The sequence below is a fragment of the Heterocephalus glaber genome, unplaced genomic scaffold (assembly GCF_053883595.1).
Source record: "Heterocephalus glaber isolate CG9 unplaced genomic scaffold, H.glaber_assembly_v1.0 deba00001481, whole genome shotgun sequence".
In the NCBI taxonomy this organism is placed as follows: Eukaryota; Metazoa; Chordata; class Mammalia; order Rodentia; family Bathyergidae; genus Heterocephalus; species Heterocephalus glaber.
The window spans coordinates 38887976-38901956 of NW_028258317.1; the positions used below are offsets into that span (position 1 = coordinate 38887976).

Sequence of the window (13981 nt, forward strand, 5' to 3'; positions counted from 1 at the left end):
TCAGTGACTGTTGTTCGTGTACAGGAAAGCTGTTGATTTTGTGTGTTGACCTCTTATCCAGCTACTCTACTGAATCTGGTTTTTAAGACTAGGAGTCTATTGGCAGAGTTTTTGGGGTCTTCTATGTAGAGCATAATGTCATCTGCAAATAATGACAATTTAACTTCTTCATTTCATGTCTTTGTTCTTTTTATTTCTTTCTCTTGTCTAATTGCTGTGGCTAATGTTTCCAGAACTATATTTAACAGGAGTGGTGATAGTGGGCATCCTTGTCTTCTTCCTGTTTTTAGTGTGGAGGATTTCAGTTTTTGACCATTTAATATAATGTTGGCTATTGGTTTTTCATAGATGGCTTTTATCAGGTTGAGAAAGAGACCGTCTATTCCAATTTTCTGTAGGGTTTTTTATCGTGAATGGGTGTTGAATTTTGTCAAATGCTTTTGCTGCATCTATTGAGATGATTATATGATTTTTGTCCTTGACTCTGTTAATATAGTATATTACATTTATTGATTTGTGTATGTTGAACCATCCCTGAATCCGTGGGATGAATCCTACTTGGTAAGGGTGTATGATCTTCTTGATGATCTGCATTCTATTTGCCAGTATCTTTTGAAGAGTTTTAGATCTGTGTTCATGAGTGAGATTGGCCTATAGTTCTCTTTTCCGTTTGGGTCTTTCTCTGCTTTGGAGATCAAGGTGATGCTTGGTTCCAGGAATGAATTTGGGAGTATTGCTTCCCTTTCAATTTCATTGAAGATTTTAAACAGTAGGGGCAGTAGTTCTTCTCCAAATGTCTTGTAGAATTCAACAGTGGAGCCATCAGGACTCATGCTTTTCTTAGTTGGTAAGTTTTTAATTACATTTTCAATTTCATTGGTTGATATTGGGTTGTTTAGAATTTTTAGGTCTTCTTCATTCAACTTTGGTAATTCATATGTGTCTAGAAATCTGTCTATTCTGTGTTTTCCATGTTATTGGCATGTATAGGTTCTCAAACTATGTAATGATCCTCTGGATTTTTACTGGGTCTTGAAATTTTACCCATTTCATTCTGAATTACATGGATTTGGGCCTTTCCTTTCCTTTTTTGATAAGCTTGGCTAAGGGTTTATAAATTTTCTTTATTCTTTTGAAGAACCAACTCTTGGCTTCAATGATTTTTTGTATCATTCTTTTAGTCTCTATTGCAGTATAATTTTCTCCCTTATGTGAGCTTTGGGTTTGCTTTGCTCTTCTTTTTCGGGAAGCTTGAGGTTCAGCATTAGCTTGTTTATTTGAATTCGCTCTGTTTTCCTAGTATGGGAATTCACTATTATGAATTTCCCTCATACGACTGCTTTCATTGTGTCCCATAAATTCTGAAACTGTGTAACATCTTCCTTAATTTCCTCTGTGACCCATTGGTTGTTCAGGAGTGTGTTTAATTTCCATATATTTAGGAAGTTCTTGTAGTTTCTTTTGCTATTGATCTCCAATTTCATTGCACTATGATCTGATAATATACAGGGGATAACTTCAATTCCTTTGCATTTACTCAAACATGTTCTATGAGCAAGTATGTGGTCTATTTTGGAGAATGACTCTGAAAAGACTGTGTATTCTGATTTTGTGGGATTGAGCATTCTGTAAACATCTGTTAAGTTGATTTGTTGAAGAGTTTGGTTTAGTTCTAGTATTTTGTTTTTGATTTTTTGTTTAGTTGATCTGTCTATTTGTGACAGTGAGGTACTGAGGTCCCCCACTACTATTGTGTTAGTACTTGATTTTTCATGTCCATTAATATTTATTTTATATAGTTGGGTGCATTAGTATTTGGTGCATATATATTTATTATTGTCATCTGTTCCTCTTGGATTGTTCACTTATAAGGATGTAGTGACCTTTGTTTCTCTTAATTAGTTTTGGTTTGAAATCCATTTGATCTGGAAAGAGGATAGCTAGTCCTGCATTTTTTCAGGTTCCTGTCACATAGAGTATTGTTTTCCATCCTTTAACTTTCAGTCTATGAGTTTCTTTTTTAATTGTGTTTCTTCTATGCAGCATATTGTTGGATCTTGCTTCTTGATCCATTCTGCCAGTCTATTTCTCTTGTTTGGTGAATGGAGACCATTAACATTGATGGTTATAACTGATATGTATTGATTTATCCTTGTCATGATCTTTTCCTGTTGCTCGATTTCCCCCCATTTGCATTTAACTTCTTGTCTTGCCTGATGGATTCATTCTGTTGGGCTTCATGGCATTGTGACCCTCATTGGATTTTCCTAGGATATTGTTTAAAATATTTTGGAGTGCTGATTTGGTATTCATGAAGTTCCTCAGGTGTTCTTTTTCATGAAAGTATCTTATTTCTCCATCAATTTTGATAGGTAGTTGTGCAGGGTACATCAATCTGGTTTGGAGGCTGTTTTCTTTTAGGGCTTGAAATAGTTCACTCCAGGCTCTTTTTTTGACTTTAGCATTTGTGTTGACAAGTCTGCTGTGATTCTGATGGGCTTTCCTTTGTATATGATTTGTTTCTTTTCTCTAACTGCTTGTAATATTTTGTTCTGCTGGGTTTCTGGAATCTTGACTATTATATGCCTATGTGTAGAGTTTTTTTTTTATCATGGCTGGTTGCAGTCCTATATGCCTCACTTATCTGTATGTCAAATTCTTTTCCCCTGCTTGGGAAGTTTTCTGCCATTATTTCTGTGAGCAGGATTTTATATCCTTTGCACTATCTCCTGTTTCTTCATTGACTCCTATCCATCTTATATGTTATTCTTCTTTGCATTGTCTAGCAGCTGCTGGTTGATTTCTCGTGGTCCCTTGCTATTTTCAAGAAATCTTTCCTTTCTTGGTCACTAACCTCAATCCTGTCTTCTATATCTGATATTCTGTCCTCACATTGGTTCATTCTGGTGCATAAATTTCAATGGAGTTTTTAATCTCCTGGACATCTGTTTGAATTTGTTTTTTGGATTCCATTTCTTTCCTATGCTGGGATTCCATCATATTCCTGAGCTCTTCTATGTTTTTATCTGTATTTTCTCATGATTTATTAATCATGTCTTTCACTATGGTCACCATCTATTTTGTTATCTGAGAAATTATATCTGATTTCATTTTCTCCAGATCGTGTTTCATTGCCAATTCAGGGATTCCATGTGTTTGAGTTTCCGATTCTTCCATCTCATCCCCTAGATTTCCCTTTGATAATCTGGAAGTCTGGATCTGCATCTTGTTTAAGTGTCTTTTCATTTCTGTTTTTGTTATTCTTGAAGTTTTTGGTTTAATTTGCTACTTGTAAATTGCTTATTGCAAATACCTTTATTCCTAGTATTTGGACCCCCTAGGGAATGGCTACTTTTTAGATTGTCTTCCTGGTACAGTTGGCCTTTGGGTTTTGAGTCTATAATGGCCTTTAAGCAATATCAGTCTTGTTATACCAGTAAAGACAACTGACTAAAGCAATCACATCACCTTGGCCAAAGTAATACAATCAGCAAACAGCAATAGTATCAAACAGCTTAGAAAATGACAAATTGTGCTAGCTAGTATTCTGACACCTTTAACCTCATAAACTAGACTTGTGGTTATATATCAGAATCAAGGACCAAACAGAAATATGTTGACAGGTAGTAGTAAGCCCTTCAATAGAGGAGCTTTACCCCCTGGGAAGAAGACTTAGAAGGAGTTGGGGGGGAGGAGTAGAGTGAAGATTTAGAAGGAGTTGGGGGCTAGAGAGATAGAAGGAGAGGTTAGAAGTAGGGCTAGAGGACACTGGAAGATCATTGCAAACTTTGGGAAACTGGTGAAGACAGGAGGAAAAGAGAGAAGGACGGAACAGAAACAAGAACAGAACAAACTAACAGCAACAGGAATTCTAGAAACTGTATTTACACTCTTTTAACAATAAGAACAATCAAGAAAATAACAGAATAGGACAAAAACAGGGACAAGAAAGGAGAGAAATAAGAAAAGAGAAGTAAAAGAAGAGAAAAAAAGAAGAAAGAAAGAGAAAGAAAGAAAAGAAAAGAAAAGAAAAGAAAAGAAAAGAAAAAAAAACAATGTTCCCTTTGAGGTGTGACTCTGCTATTGCTGATATACAATGTAGGCTGCAGCATGGAAAGCAGTCGATTAATCTCAGTGACCCGGGTGTAGTCCAGTGAGATTCAGGCTAATTTCTGGCTGTGAGGTCAGAATTGAGCTCCCTGACCTCTTGCAGGTTAGAACTCTACAAGATTGTACTGCAGGTTCGAGCCACCCTTCTTCCTTAGCATCAGTTTCCAGATTTGCAGCATAAAATGAAAAGCAAAGTCAATCACAAAGAAGTTGACATTTTTCCTCAAGATTTTCATAATGAGAGTGTTTTGGGCAAGAGAACACAGATCAGGAATACATATAATCAGTTGAAAATAAAAGATCAGATGTTATTATTTCATGAAGGAAAGTGAGAAAAAGTTATTAAATTTTGTTGCTTATATGAAACAGTGAGAATGCAAATTAGCTAGGTTTTTTTTTTTGCTGTTATAGCTTATATAGAGGTACAGATTATTTGACAATTTTGGAAATTTAGCATTACACAAAATCTTATCTTCCAAAAAATTCATTGTAATGGTAATGCTTTATTATTAGATGGATATATAACTTTCTGTTGTTAGATTTTTTTTTTTTAAAGGGGAAAGGTTTATTTGGCTCATAGTTCATAGAGGTTTCAGTCCATAATTGGCTGGCTCCAAGGCAGCGTGGCAGAGGGGCAAGAGTTCATGGCAGGTAGAAGACAGCAAAAGCAACTAGAGCTTCTGTTGTTAGATCTAGAAAATAAAGACATGTTAAAATCTGAATAACAAAGAGTTGCCAGCCTGGACTGCATGATTCAGGCTACAATAAGAGATATCCTGAACTTTGTCATGAATCAATATTTATTCCTGTATCAGCAGCTTCATTTTATGTGCTCATAATTTATTAGTAGTTTTTATATGGAGGCAGAAACAGATTCTACAATTATTGTGAATCACACACCCACCGGGAACTTTTTAAATCTAACTTTTGTTTACTGTCAGTTGTACGGAATGTTTCCTATCACAGTTCTTAAAGAGTGGGTCACAGAAACCCAGGCTCTAGCCTATCCTGATATTTTCCATTTTATTAGTCAATGGAAGTTAGCTTTAAATTACCAAGCTTATGATTTAGAACCAGGACAATTTAATCATTTTAGGATGTGTTCAAGCACAACTCAAAATTTTAACAAAACCGCTCCCTTTATTTCAGTGCCTCTCCCCCTCAGTAATGCTTTTGTATTCTAACAAAGACAACAGCCCTTCTTTTCAGTTCCCTTTAAGTTAAAATGTGGTATTGAAACTCTGTGAGAAAAGTGAGGTGAGAAGTAGCACAAATCTCCACAAAGGAAGCATCTGGGAGTCTTCGTGGTCCTATGAAATCAAGTGAGAAGATGGCACGGTTATTTTGACAGCAGGTGGGTCTCCAAGCTGTTGCTTAAGAGACCAACCGTCAAGAACATGAAGACTCAAGTTTCTAGAGGTTTACTAGTTCTTTGCTGGTATTTTGAGATTTGATTATATGGGACTGTAATAAATGCCATTTATAGCTTTTAAAATGACAGAGGAAGAACCTTAAGAAAATGATAACCCCTGGAGGGACAAGATGAAAACCAGTGTTTAGTACATTCTTGTTTTATATAACTCAAAACTATTTACCTCCTGGACAAAAGACCATTCATTATAAGAAAGAGTGATGTCATTGAACATGCCTATACCCAACTAAATAATAAACCAGATAAGTTTGCATCCTAGGCAACAGAGTGTATGTTCAGCCAATGAGATAACTAGATGGGTAGGCAGATGGATGAATAGGCTGATGGATAGGTGGACAGACAGTAATAATAGTAAGCAAATGTCATCTTGTCTTAGCTAGATCGTGTCCATCTCAAGTAGTAAAAAAGCAAGAAGAACTAATAGAATGTAAACTAGTACAGGTGTGTGCCTTGGTAATAGGAGAAATAACCCAGGGAAGGCTGAGATGCCTCTGGCAGGAGCCTTGTCCTGCTCTCCTTTATGTCCCAAGCATCTACACAGTTCCTCTCATCCAGTAGTGGTTCAAAAATTGTTGGGTAAAGGAAAAGAAAGAAGGGTGCAAATGTGATTAGACTGTATTTCAGTGAAGAAGAATGTTGTTTTTCCATTATGGTTGAAAAGAATCTTAGTATCACAGATGGAAGAAACTTAGTCTGGAAGTAAGAATTCCTTGAAGATCTTACTCTGAAAGAGCCTGTCTAGAAAGCCTTGGAGAGGACTCGAGGAAGAAAAGGGTCAGGAAGCAGGGGAGATGTGCAGGGCCATGAGTCAGGGCAGTGCCAGGGCCAGGAGAGGAACAAAGGCCTGGGTGTGTGGTCATCAGCTGAGGAATCTCTGATAAACCTTCCAGGGGCCTCAGTGTCTTAAATAAAAGAGAGTTAAACTCATTTTTTATTTAGATCCTTTTCAGGATTTGATGTGCATTTTTGTAGTTTCTGTGTTCCATTCTTAAAATCCCTTATCTGACCTCTTGGAAACAAAGTTGATTATTACTTTTTCTTCGGGAAAATAGCAGCAGACAACAGAAATATTAATTATCATACTTTTTTCCAGTTATGTTATGATTTGGGAAGATTTTCTTGGTTCTCAAATAGAGAAGCAAGATTTTGTTACATGAAAGTCCTAACATGCTGTCTGCATATGATTTCTTAAAAGTAACACCTGGAAAAAATTGGATTTGAGACCAAAACTAAGATTGCTTTAAAAAGAAAATTCTGTAAAAACATGTCTATATTTTGATGTGTATTTGTAACTACATATGCCAAGTGTCAAAACCTTTGCATTCTTTCCTTTATAATGTCATTCAGTTAAAATTTAGAGCCTTATGTTTCCTTGTTTTAAGCTTTCAAATTGGGAAATCCCATTGCCTCCGTTAAGAATTTCACCCCAGTGTCAGCAGGCTAGAAGTCAAACACAGGTCACACCCTCGAGGACCCAACTGTCTCCCCAGATTCACACACGGGCAAAGTGCAGTCTCCTGCATGTGAGCTTCTGCTCCTTTTCTGAAGGACGCTGAAAACAAGTTTGTCCTATTAGTAGAACACAGCAATTAAAAATTGACTTTCCAAGAGGGAATGAAGAACAAGGGACAAAAGGGAGATGTATCACAAGTCCAAGAGATGCCTAGGAAAGCTGATGTGGGGCAGGTTCGTCTCAAGGTAGAAACACTTTGAAGATAAGTAGAACTTAGGTAGATGTGCTGCCCTGACAATGGAAGGTGGGGTGCAGAGAAAGGGTCACCCATGAAAAGGCTGAAATGAGGTGAGGTTAGTCTTGTGGTTGGTCCTTAGCAGATCAGCTCCTGGTACTGAGGATCAAACCCAGGGCCCTGTGCATGCTGGACAAGAACTCTAATGGGTGCACAACAGCCTCAGCTCAGGGTGCTTGCTGTTAACATTCAAACATATGCAGAGAGAAGTACTGGGTCTTAGCAAGGAGAATTGATCTACAGGCTTGGTTGTTCCTCCTGGAATTCTGAGTAAAGCCCTATGTTAGACTCACCCAGAAAAATTATGAACTTTGGAATAAGAAATTTTGGGTCCAGTAAAGTTCCTACTGAGTCTGTATGTATTCTTAATCATAATTATTCTTAATCACAATAAAAACACATTTGTCATGTGACCAGGAATTTTTATTCCACATTCTATATAAAGAGACTGAAAAGGAAAGTGGTAGAATGGTATCTCCCGAGCTGGAGCTGCTAGGCGACAGTGCAGGAGTTTGGAACCATGATGCAAATGTGATTCTTTTTATGTGCAATATTTATTTTGATTTCATTTTTTTAATTTTGAATTTCTTCCAATTATTTTAAACCGTTTTTGACAATGTTAGAAATGCATTTGGAAAAAGAAGATCCCATCTTTGCCTGATGGAGCATTTTCCTTGCTCATCACAAAGGGAGTGGAACTCATCAGAAAACAATGTGAAACTGAAAAGAGCTGCAAGAAGTAAAAAAAGACACCCGACACTCTTTACACAGATTCTCCAGTGGTTTATAGTTTGTCCCAGTTGTGCTTTCTATCTATGCAGTCTTTGTCTTAAACTTCTGAAATTCAGTTACGTGCATCACTATCCTTTCCTTCTGCATATTGCAGTGTGCATTACCTCCAAAAAAGAATTATTCTCTGAGTATATTCACCTACCCAGCAATGTCCTTTCTCCACACTATTCCAATGTCAGGAATGATAAAATACTCAGAGGGGCTTTTCTGAACAGAAGTGTAACTTTCATTGGAGGAAGAGTAGATTAGGGTAGAGCAAAGTTTAAAGTGTCAGCTTGCTGTCCTCTGAATATATGTGTCCTTCCCAGATTCCTATGTTAAAATCTTTTCCTAAGGTCATGGTATTAGGTGGATTTCTTTTGGAAAGTCATTGGGTGATGAAGGCAGAGCCCCGTGAATGGATTAGTGTCCTTGTTACAGAGCACAAGGAAAGCTTCCGTGTGAGGAGAAAGAGAAGGTGCTGTCTTTGGAAACAATTGGTCCTCACCAGATGTTAAATCTGCCAGCACCTTGATCATGGACTTCCCAGCCTACAGGAGGATCAGACACAAATTTCTGTTGTTGTTTGTTATAGCAGTTTAAGTGAAATAAGATGAAGCCCTTTGGGCTAGGTAACTCAGAAGAAACTACCCAAGGTGATTGTAAAAGAGAAACTGTAAACTCTGTGAAACTTCTTTGAATGTATGGGACAGATTTGGGAGTCGTAGACCAAGGGACTCATTAGTATTACCAGGGAAATTGGAGAAATCAAAGGAAATGATGTAGTACTAGAATTTCCCAGTTGAAAATCTTAATAATTAAGATTTAATCTCAAGAATTAATTTTAATAATTAAACTTGTAGTATGAATATTATGACATGACTCCTTCAATTATGTTAGTAAGTATTAAAAAAAGTATGTTGTTGAATGTTATAAAGTAGATGGAAAAAATTAGAAAATCCTTTGTAGAAGTAACTGATAGATGGAATTCAATACACATACGAAATATTGTTCCACATGGCTCCAACTGTTTCCTTAAAAAGTTAGGGTTCACTCACAGTCAAAATCAAGATTTGCCTTGTGCTCCTGGAAGGAGTGGGGAGCTGGGAGACCTGGTGTGCTCTGATGAAGAAAGTGAGAGGAGTTTGTTGTGGTGATGGTGATGTGGGCTCTTGGGAAAGAGGAGCAAGGGGCCACTGCTTCGGTGAGGGGGCCGAGTTGAGGACCTGAAAGGCAGAGTGGTACAAAGGGACTTTGGTTGGAAAACAGTTACATAGAGAAACATTTTGATTGCTGTGGTGGCATGAGCTGTGCATCCTGTCTCCCTCTATGCTCCATCATGCAACATTCGATAGAAGCTACTTTGCTCTCTAATGGGTCTTTCTTTTTTAGATGAAAATGCCATGTTTGGGGATGCTTGAGTGGGAGACTAAATCTGTGTCTGCGTTGAGGATGCTGAAGCAGATTATGTGGCAAAGACAGCAGAGGATGAGGAAGATCTCAAGAGTATATAACCCTGGGAATAAGCAAGAGTCCTGAACTTCATATTTTCAGAGTTGTAGAGTCCACGGGTTCAAAGCCAAGATCTCTGAGTAGGAGACGGACCTTGCTAACCTCTGGGGTGTGTGTGAAATGAAGACATATAATACAATGAGAGGGTGGAGCTGGAAAATACAAAAGAGCAGAGAGGGGGCTGGGGGAAACTCAGGGGTTCACATTTACTCTCATAAGCCCGCCCACCCCTGCCCTGCCAAGTCCACGCTGCCTGGTGGGCCTTCTTCAGGATCTCTAGTCTGCAGTGTGCAAGCTCAGGGCAGGGCTGCCCAGGGATGCAGGGTCTCCTGATGATGGAAAATGAGCCCCCCCACCAAGAAAATTTTTGTCCAAGCTCTGCTTCTTGGGGGATTGACTTGATATTCTACATCCTTTTTAGAGTGTTGTTCCTCCCTTTGTTTTTATGAACACTGGCGAAAAGAGAGATCCGATTAGCTAAGCAAACAACAGGTCCAGGCTCATGAAGAGCTTGGATCTTCTTGTTCCTCTTTATCCCAGTTTTATAAATCACATTGGAGCAGAGAGACATTTGAGGTGAAATTCCCAGGAAGTGGTAAATACCATCATTCAGGGGAACAAGTTGGGGGCAGAGTTACAGCGTGGAGTAGGACTTCCACACAAAACTTATAGACTACCTGGGCTGGAAGAGGTTCTGGGGTAGATCTCAAATACTGCTATTCAGAGGTGGTGCACTGACTTATTAAGAGCTCCCAGGGCACCTGTGGAAACAGTTTCTCAACACTGTTCAGCAGCTCCCTTCTCAGCTGTCTCTGAGCCAGTCCTCCTTGTACCTTAGGGCTGACCTAGGGAGCAGAGCTGAATCTGTGATCAGGCACTACTCCATCTATGCTCAGGGTAGAATCTGATCAAATGGAGCTAGCTATTCCTTGTCTCTGCCTTGCTTTAGCAGAGAGCTACTGGTGGAAATATCAAATGGGGATCTCAAAGGAGAAATCTTGGTTACTTGAGTTTTTCCAGAGAGAGAAGACTGGGAAATTATTTTATCCACCTTAAAAGGGGAATAACAAGAAAGAACAACACCCTTAATTAATACAATCTAGAAAGGCATGTTATTCTTGAATTATGAATGTCTGTAGCTTGCCCAAATTAAGAATTAATTCAGAGGGCTGGGGATTTAGCTCAGTGGTTCTGATGCCTGCCTTGCAAGCGTAAGGTCCTGAGTTCGATCCCCAGTACCAAAAAAAAAAAAAAAAAAAAAAAAAAAGAATTAATTCAGAATTAAGTTCAGGATTCTTCATTCTTTTCTTGCCTTTCAGCACCAATACAAAGAGCCAGGAAGTAGATCAAAGGTGGAATATTAACAGGTAAGTTTCCACCTATTCAAAAGGCGCCAATCAAAATTCCAAAAAATACAATCTTGAACACCATAATCCTGAATGTTGAAATCTCAAAAGACTAAAATCCTTAAAGTATAAAATCCTCAAAGGTCATAATCTTGACAATCTCAGTTCTAAAGATTAAAATCCTGAATGGTGAAATGCTGAAAGCTGTAATCCTAAAATCCAAACTCCCTGGTGGGGGTGGATGGGCAGGCTATGTAAGAGGGGTAGAAAGTTGAGGACAGGATTAGTTCAGTTTTGGTGGTGTGTAAACTGGACACTCACTATTCAGTCATGTACCATGTCTGAACTCTCACGCATAGAACCATACCTACCTTCGAAACATGTCCCTCACTAGAGAAGAAAATGAATTCAAAGCTCAGCAATCTTCTAAACCAGACATTTGCTGATATAGAAATTCCTCCAGTGTTACACAACCCCTTAAATGGTGAACAGTTCTTGTTTATACATTTGACAAGCAATGAAGTTAGACTTCTTAATATTTACCACGAGATCTAAAGTAGACGTTCTAGTTCATGTTTCTGTTTAGCTAATAGGTGACACTTTCAAACTGGTTACCATTGCTTTTTGAAGCAAATATATGCAGTTCATGTCTGTGTTGAACCTGACAATTCTTGAATGTATGGTTATTTATGTATTATGTATGCTCATTTAGGTATTTCATTTTTATTTTATGTATTTTATTTTTATTTTATGTATTATGTATTTTATTTTTATTTAATTTATGTATTCATGTATGCTCACTTATGTATTACTAGCTGGAAAAATTGAAATGGTTTATAATTACTGGGGGATTTGGTGGGCTTTGGAGAAGAAAATGGATTTCTAATGATTCCCCAGACCATTAGGAGAGGTTTAAAGTTAGGTGGAATCAAGGATTCCAAAACTGAATTTTGAGTATGATCAATAAAACTTGTTTTTTCCGCTCAGCTCATTGCATCTGTCAGCAAATTCAGGCGAGCACCACCAGACAGGGCAGCAACATAAACTTCAATTTAAAATGTGTCATTTGTCTGCTTTAGTATTCCTTCAGTTGATGCAATTCCAGGAGCTTTCAAGAAATTAAAGCTGCATTTGCCTAAAAAAGACAGAAAAGTCCCCAGCTGGTTCGAAAAAATATATGTATATGGTAGGGTAAGAAAGATCCTTGAGCAACAGTGTTGCTGCTCCACCACAATTTGCCTCCACCGATTCCGCATGCCCAGTACAACAGAGAGCAGGGCACAGTGGAGTGGAAACCAGTAAGGGATGCATACATCTCTGTGTGTCTGTCTGCTGTTCGCTGCTATAACAAAACGCCTTAAATGGTGATGAGAAATCAGTTCAGAGGAGAAGCTGTTTATTTTAGTTCACACCTACAGAAGTTCTATTACTCATTAGGCTGGATCCACGATTCCAGGCCTGTGGTGAGGAAAGAGCACCATGCTGGAGAGGATGCCAGGGAGCCGAGCTGCTCACCTTGTGGTGGTCAGAAGCAGGGATACGCAGAGCTGAGAGCCAGTGGTCCTGGGCTTTCTCCTACTTTTGTTCTACCCAGACCAGCACCTCCTTGCCGCTGTGCACATTCAGGGAAGGTCTTGCCGGCAGTTGGCAGTTTGCTGTTCCACACGCCGATCTCCTCTGGAAACACCTTCACGGACACACCCAGAAGCAGGCTTTGCTAATTTCCTAGGTGCTCCCCAATCCACTCAAGTTGACAACCAAAAGTAACCATCACATCATATATACTGAATCAGAGAAGAATTTCAGAAAGTGCAGTAGCACATAGAAAACAAATGTGAACATATCCAAGGAGCCACACCATCAAAGAAAAGAGCAGCTATTCATCAAATGTAAGACTTCGAAATAGTCAGTGATCACGAAGGTCATGCAACGCTCATGGACCGTCTCTGTGAAACATTGCATACATGTTCTCTTCCCTCTTCTAATTTCCTTCTCAGTTTTTTCATCGTTTTAAATTATTAACATCATTTTTTATACTAGGCAACATATTTTGCAAAAACTTGCCATAAAATTCCTTTGTAACAATTTTAAAGATCAATTGAATCAAAATTTGAAAAATCACAAGAAAGATTTGAAAAACTGTCAATATTGACAACGGAATTAATTTTACTTTATATAATACATCTTATATTAGTAATATGGAGTTGATTTAAAATTTACTGACTTTATTTAATTTGGCAGATGTAGCTTTGAAATTGATACACTTTGCTTCAAAGTTAAATCAATTCTGTTAAAAAAAAATGAACTGGTGTTGTCAACATAGATGTGATATTAAAGACACATGATTTTTCATTACTTGATTCATTTGTTGGAAAATTTCTAAGCACATTTGAAGCCACTTGGGTGTTAGAATCCTTTTTTGCCACTGCAAATTGTAGGAAATATAATTAGTAATTATATTCAATAAAAATTTAATATCTGAATTGAGATGTTTTAAAATAAGATATAAATCAAATTGTGAACATTACTGAAAAAGAATAAAAAATATCTCATTTACTTACACTGTAAATGTTGTAAAGTATTCTGAATACATTGAATTAATTAAAATATATTATTAAAATTAATTTTATCTCTTCTCAAAATGTCCTTACTACGAGTTCATAGTTGCATGTGAACCTTTAGTATATGGAATACTTTTCTTTTATAAAAAAGCTATTAAATTGATTTCTTTTTATTTTGTAGTATCTCTTACCTTCTGAAACATTCTTCACTCTTCTAAAATATTACCTTCTAAATATTGTATTTGGGAAGTTCCTTTGTCCATTGCCAATAACCTGGATGGAGGAGACAGAACTGACTTAGAGCTGTGGGTTCATTTCATAGCATCTTTTCATGAATTCTTGGCTTTTGTCATCACTACCTGATGCTGTTTCTACTCTTATCCATTTGGCTTTTTAACTTGATAAATAAAAAACAACAAAAACTAGTTAATTCACAATCTATCATCTGTTACCTAAGCTTTTTGTTTGTTTTCTTTCTTGTTTCAAACAGAACACTGTTAA

General features: G+C 37.6%; 1 long non-coding RNA gene across 9 annotated transcripts in view; it reads left to right on the top strand.

Annotated features, from left to right (window-relative positions):
- Nucleotides 1-13436, top strand: part of LOC101706542 (uncharacterized) — a 40980-nt gene extending 27544 nt beyond the window's left edge. For 6 of the 9 annotated variants that reach the window (XR_015440080.1, XR_015440081.1, XR_015440085.1 and 3 more), the window contains one exon: nt 9454-10843. This is a non-coding gene — a long non-coding RNA (uncharacterized LOC101706542). Of the gene's footprint in view, nt 1-9453 lie in introns of all 9 variants that reach the window. The other 3 variants (XR_015440079.1, XR_204908.3, XR_015440078.1) reach the window with 3 other exon arrangements.
- Nucleotides 13437-13981: the final 545 nt, after the last annotated feature.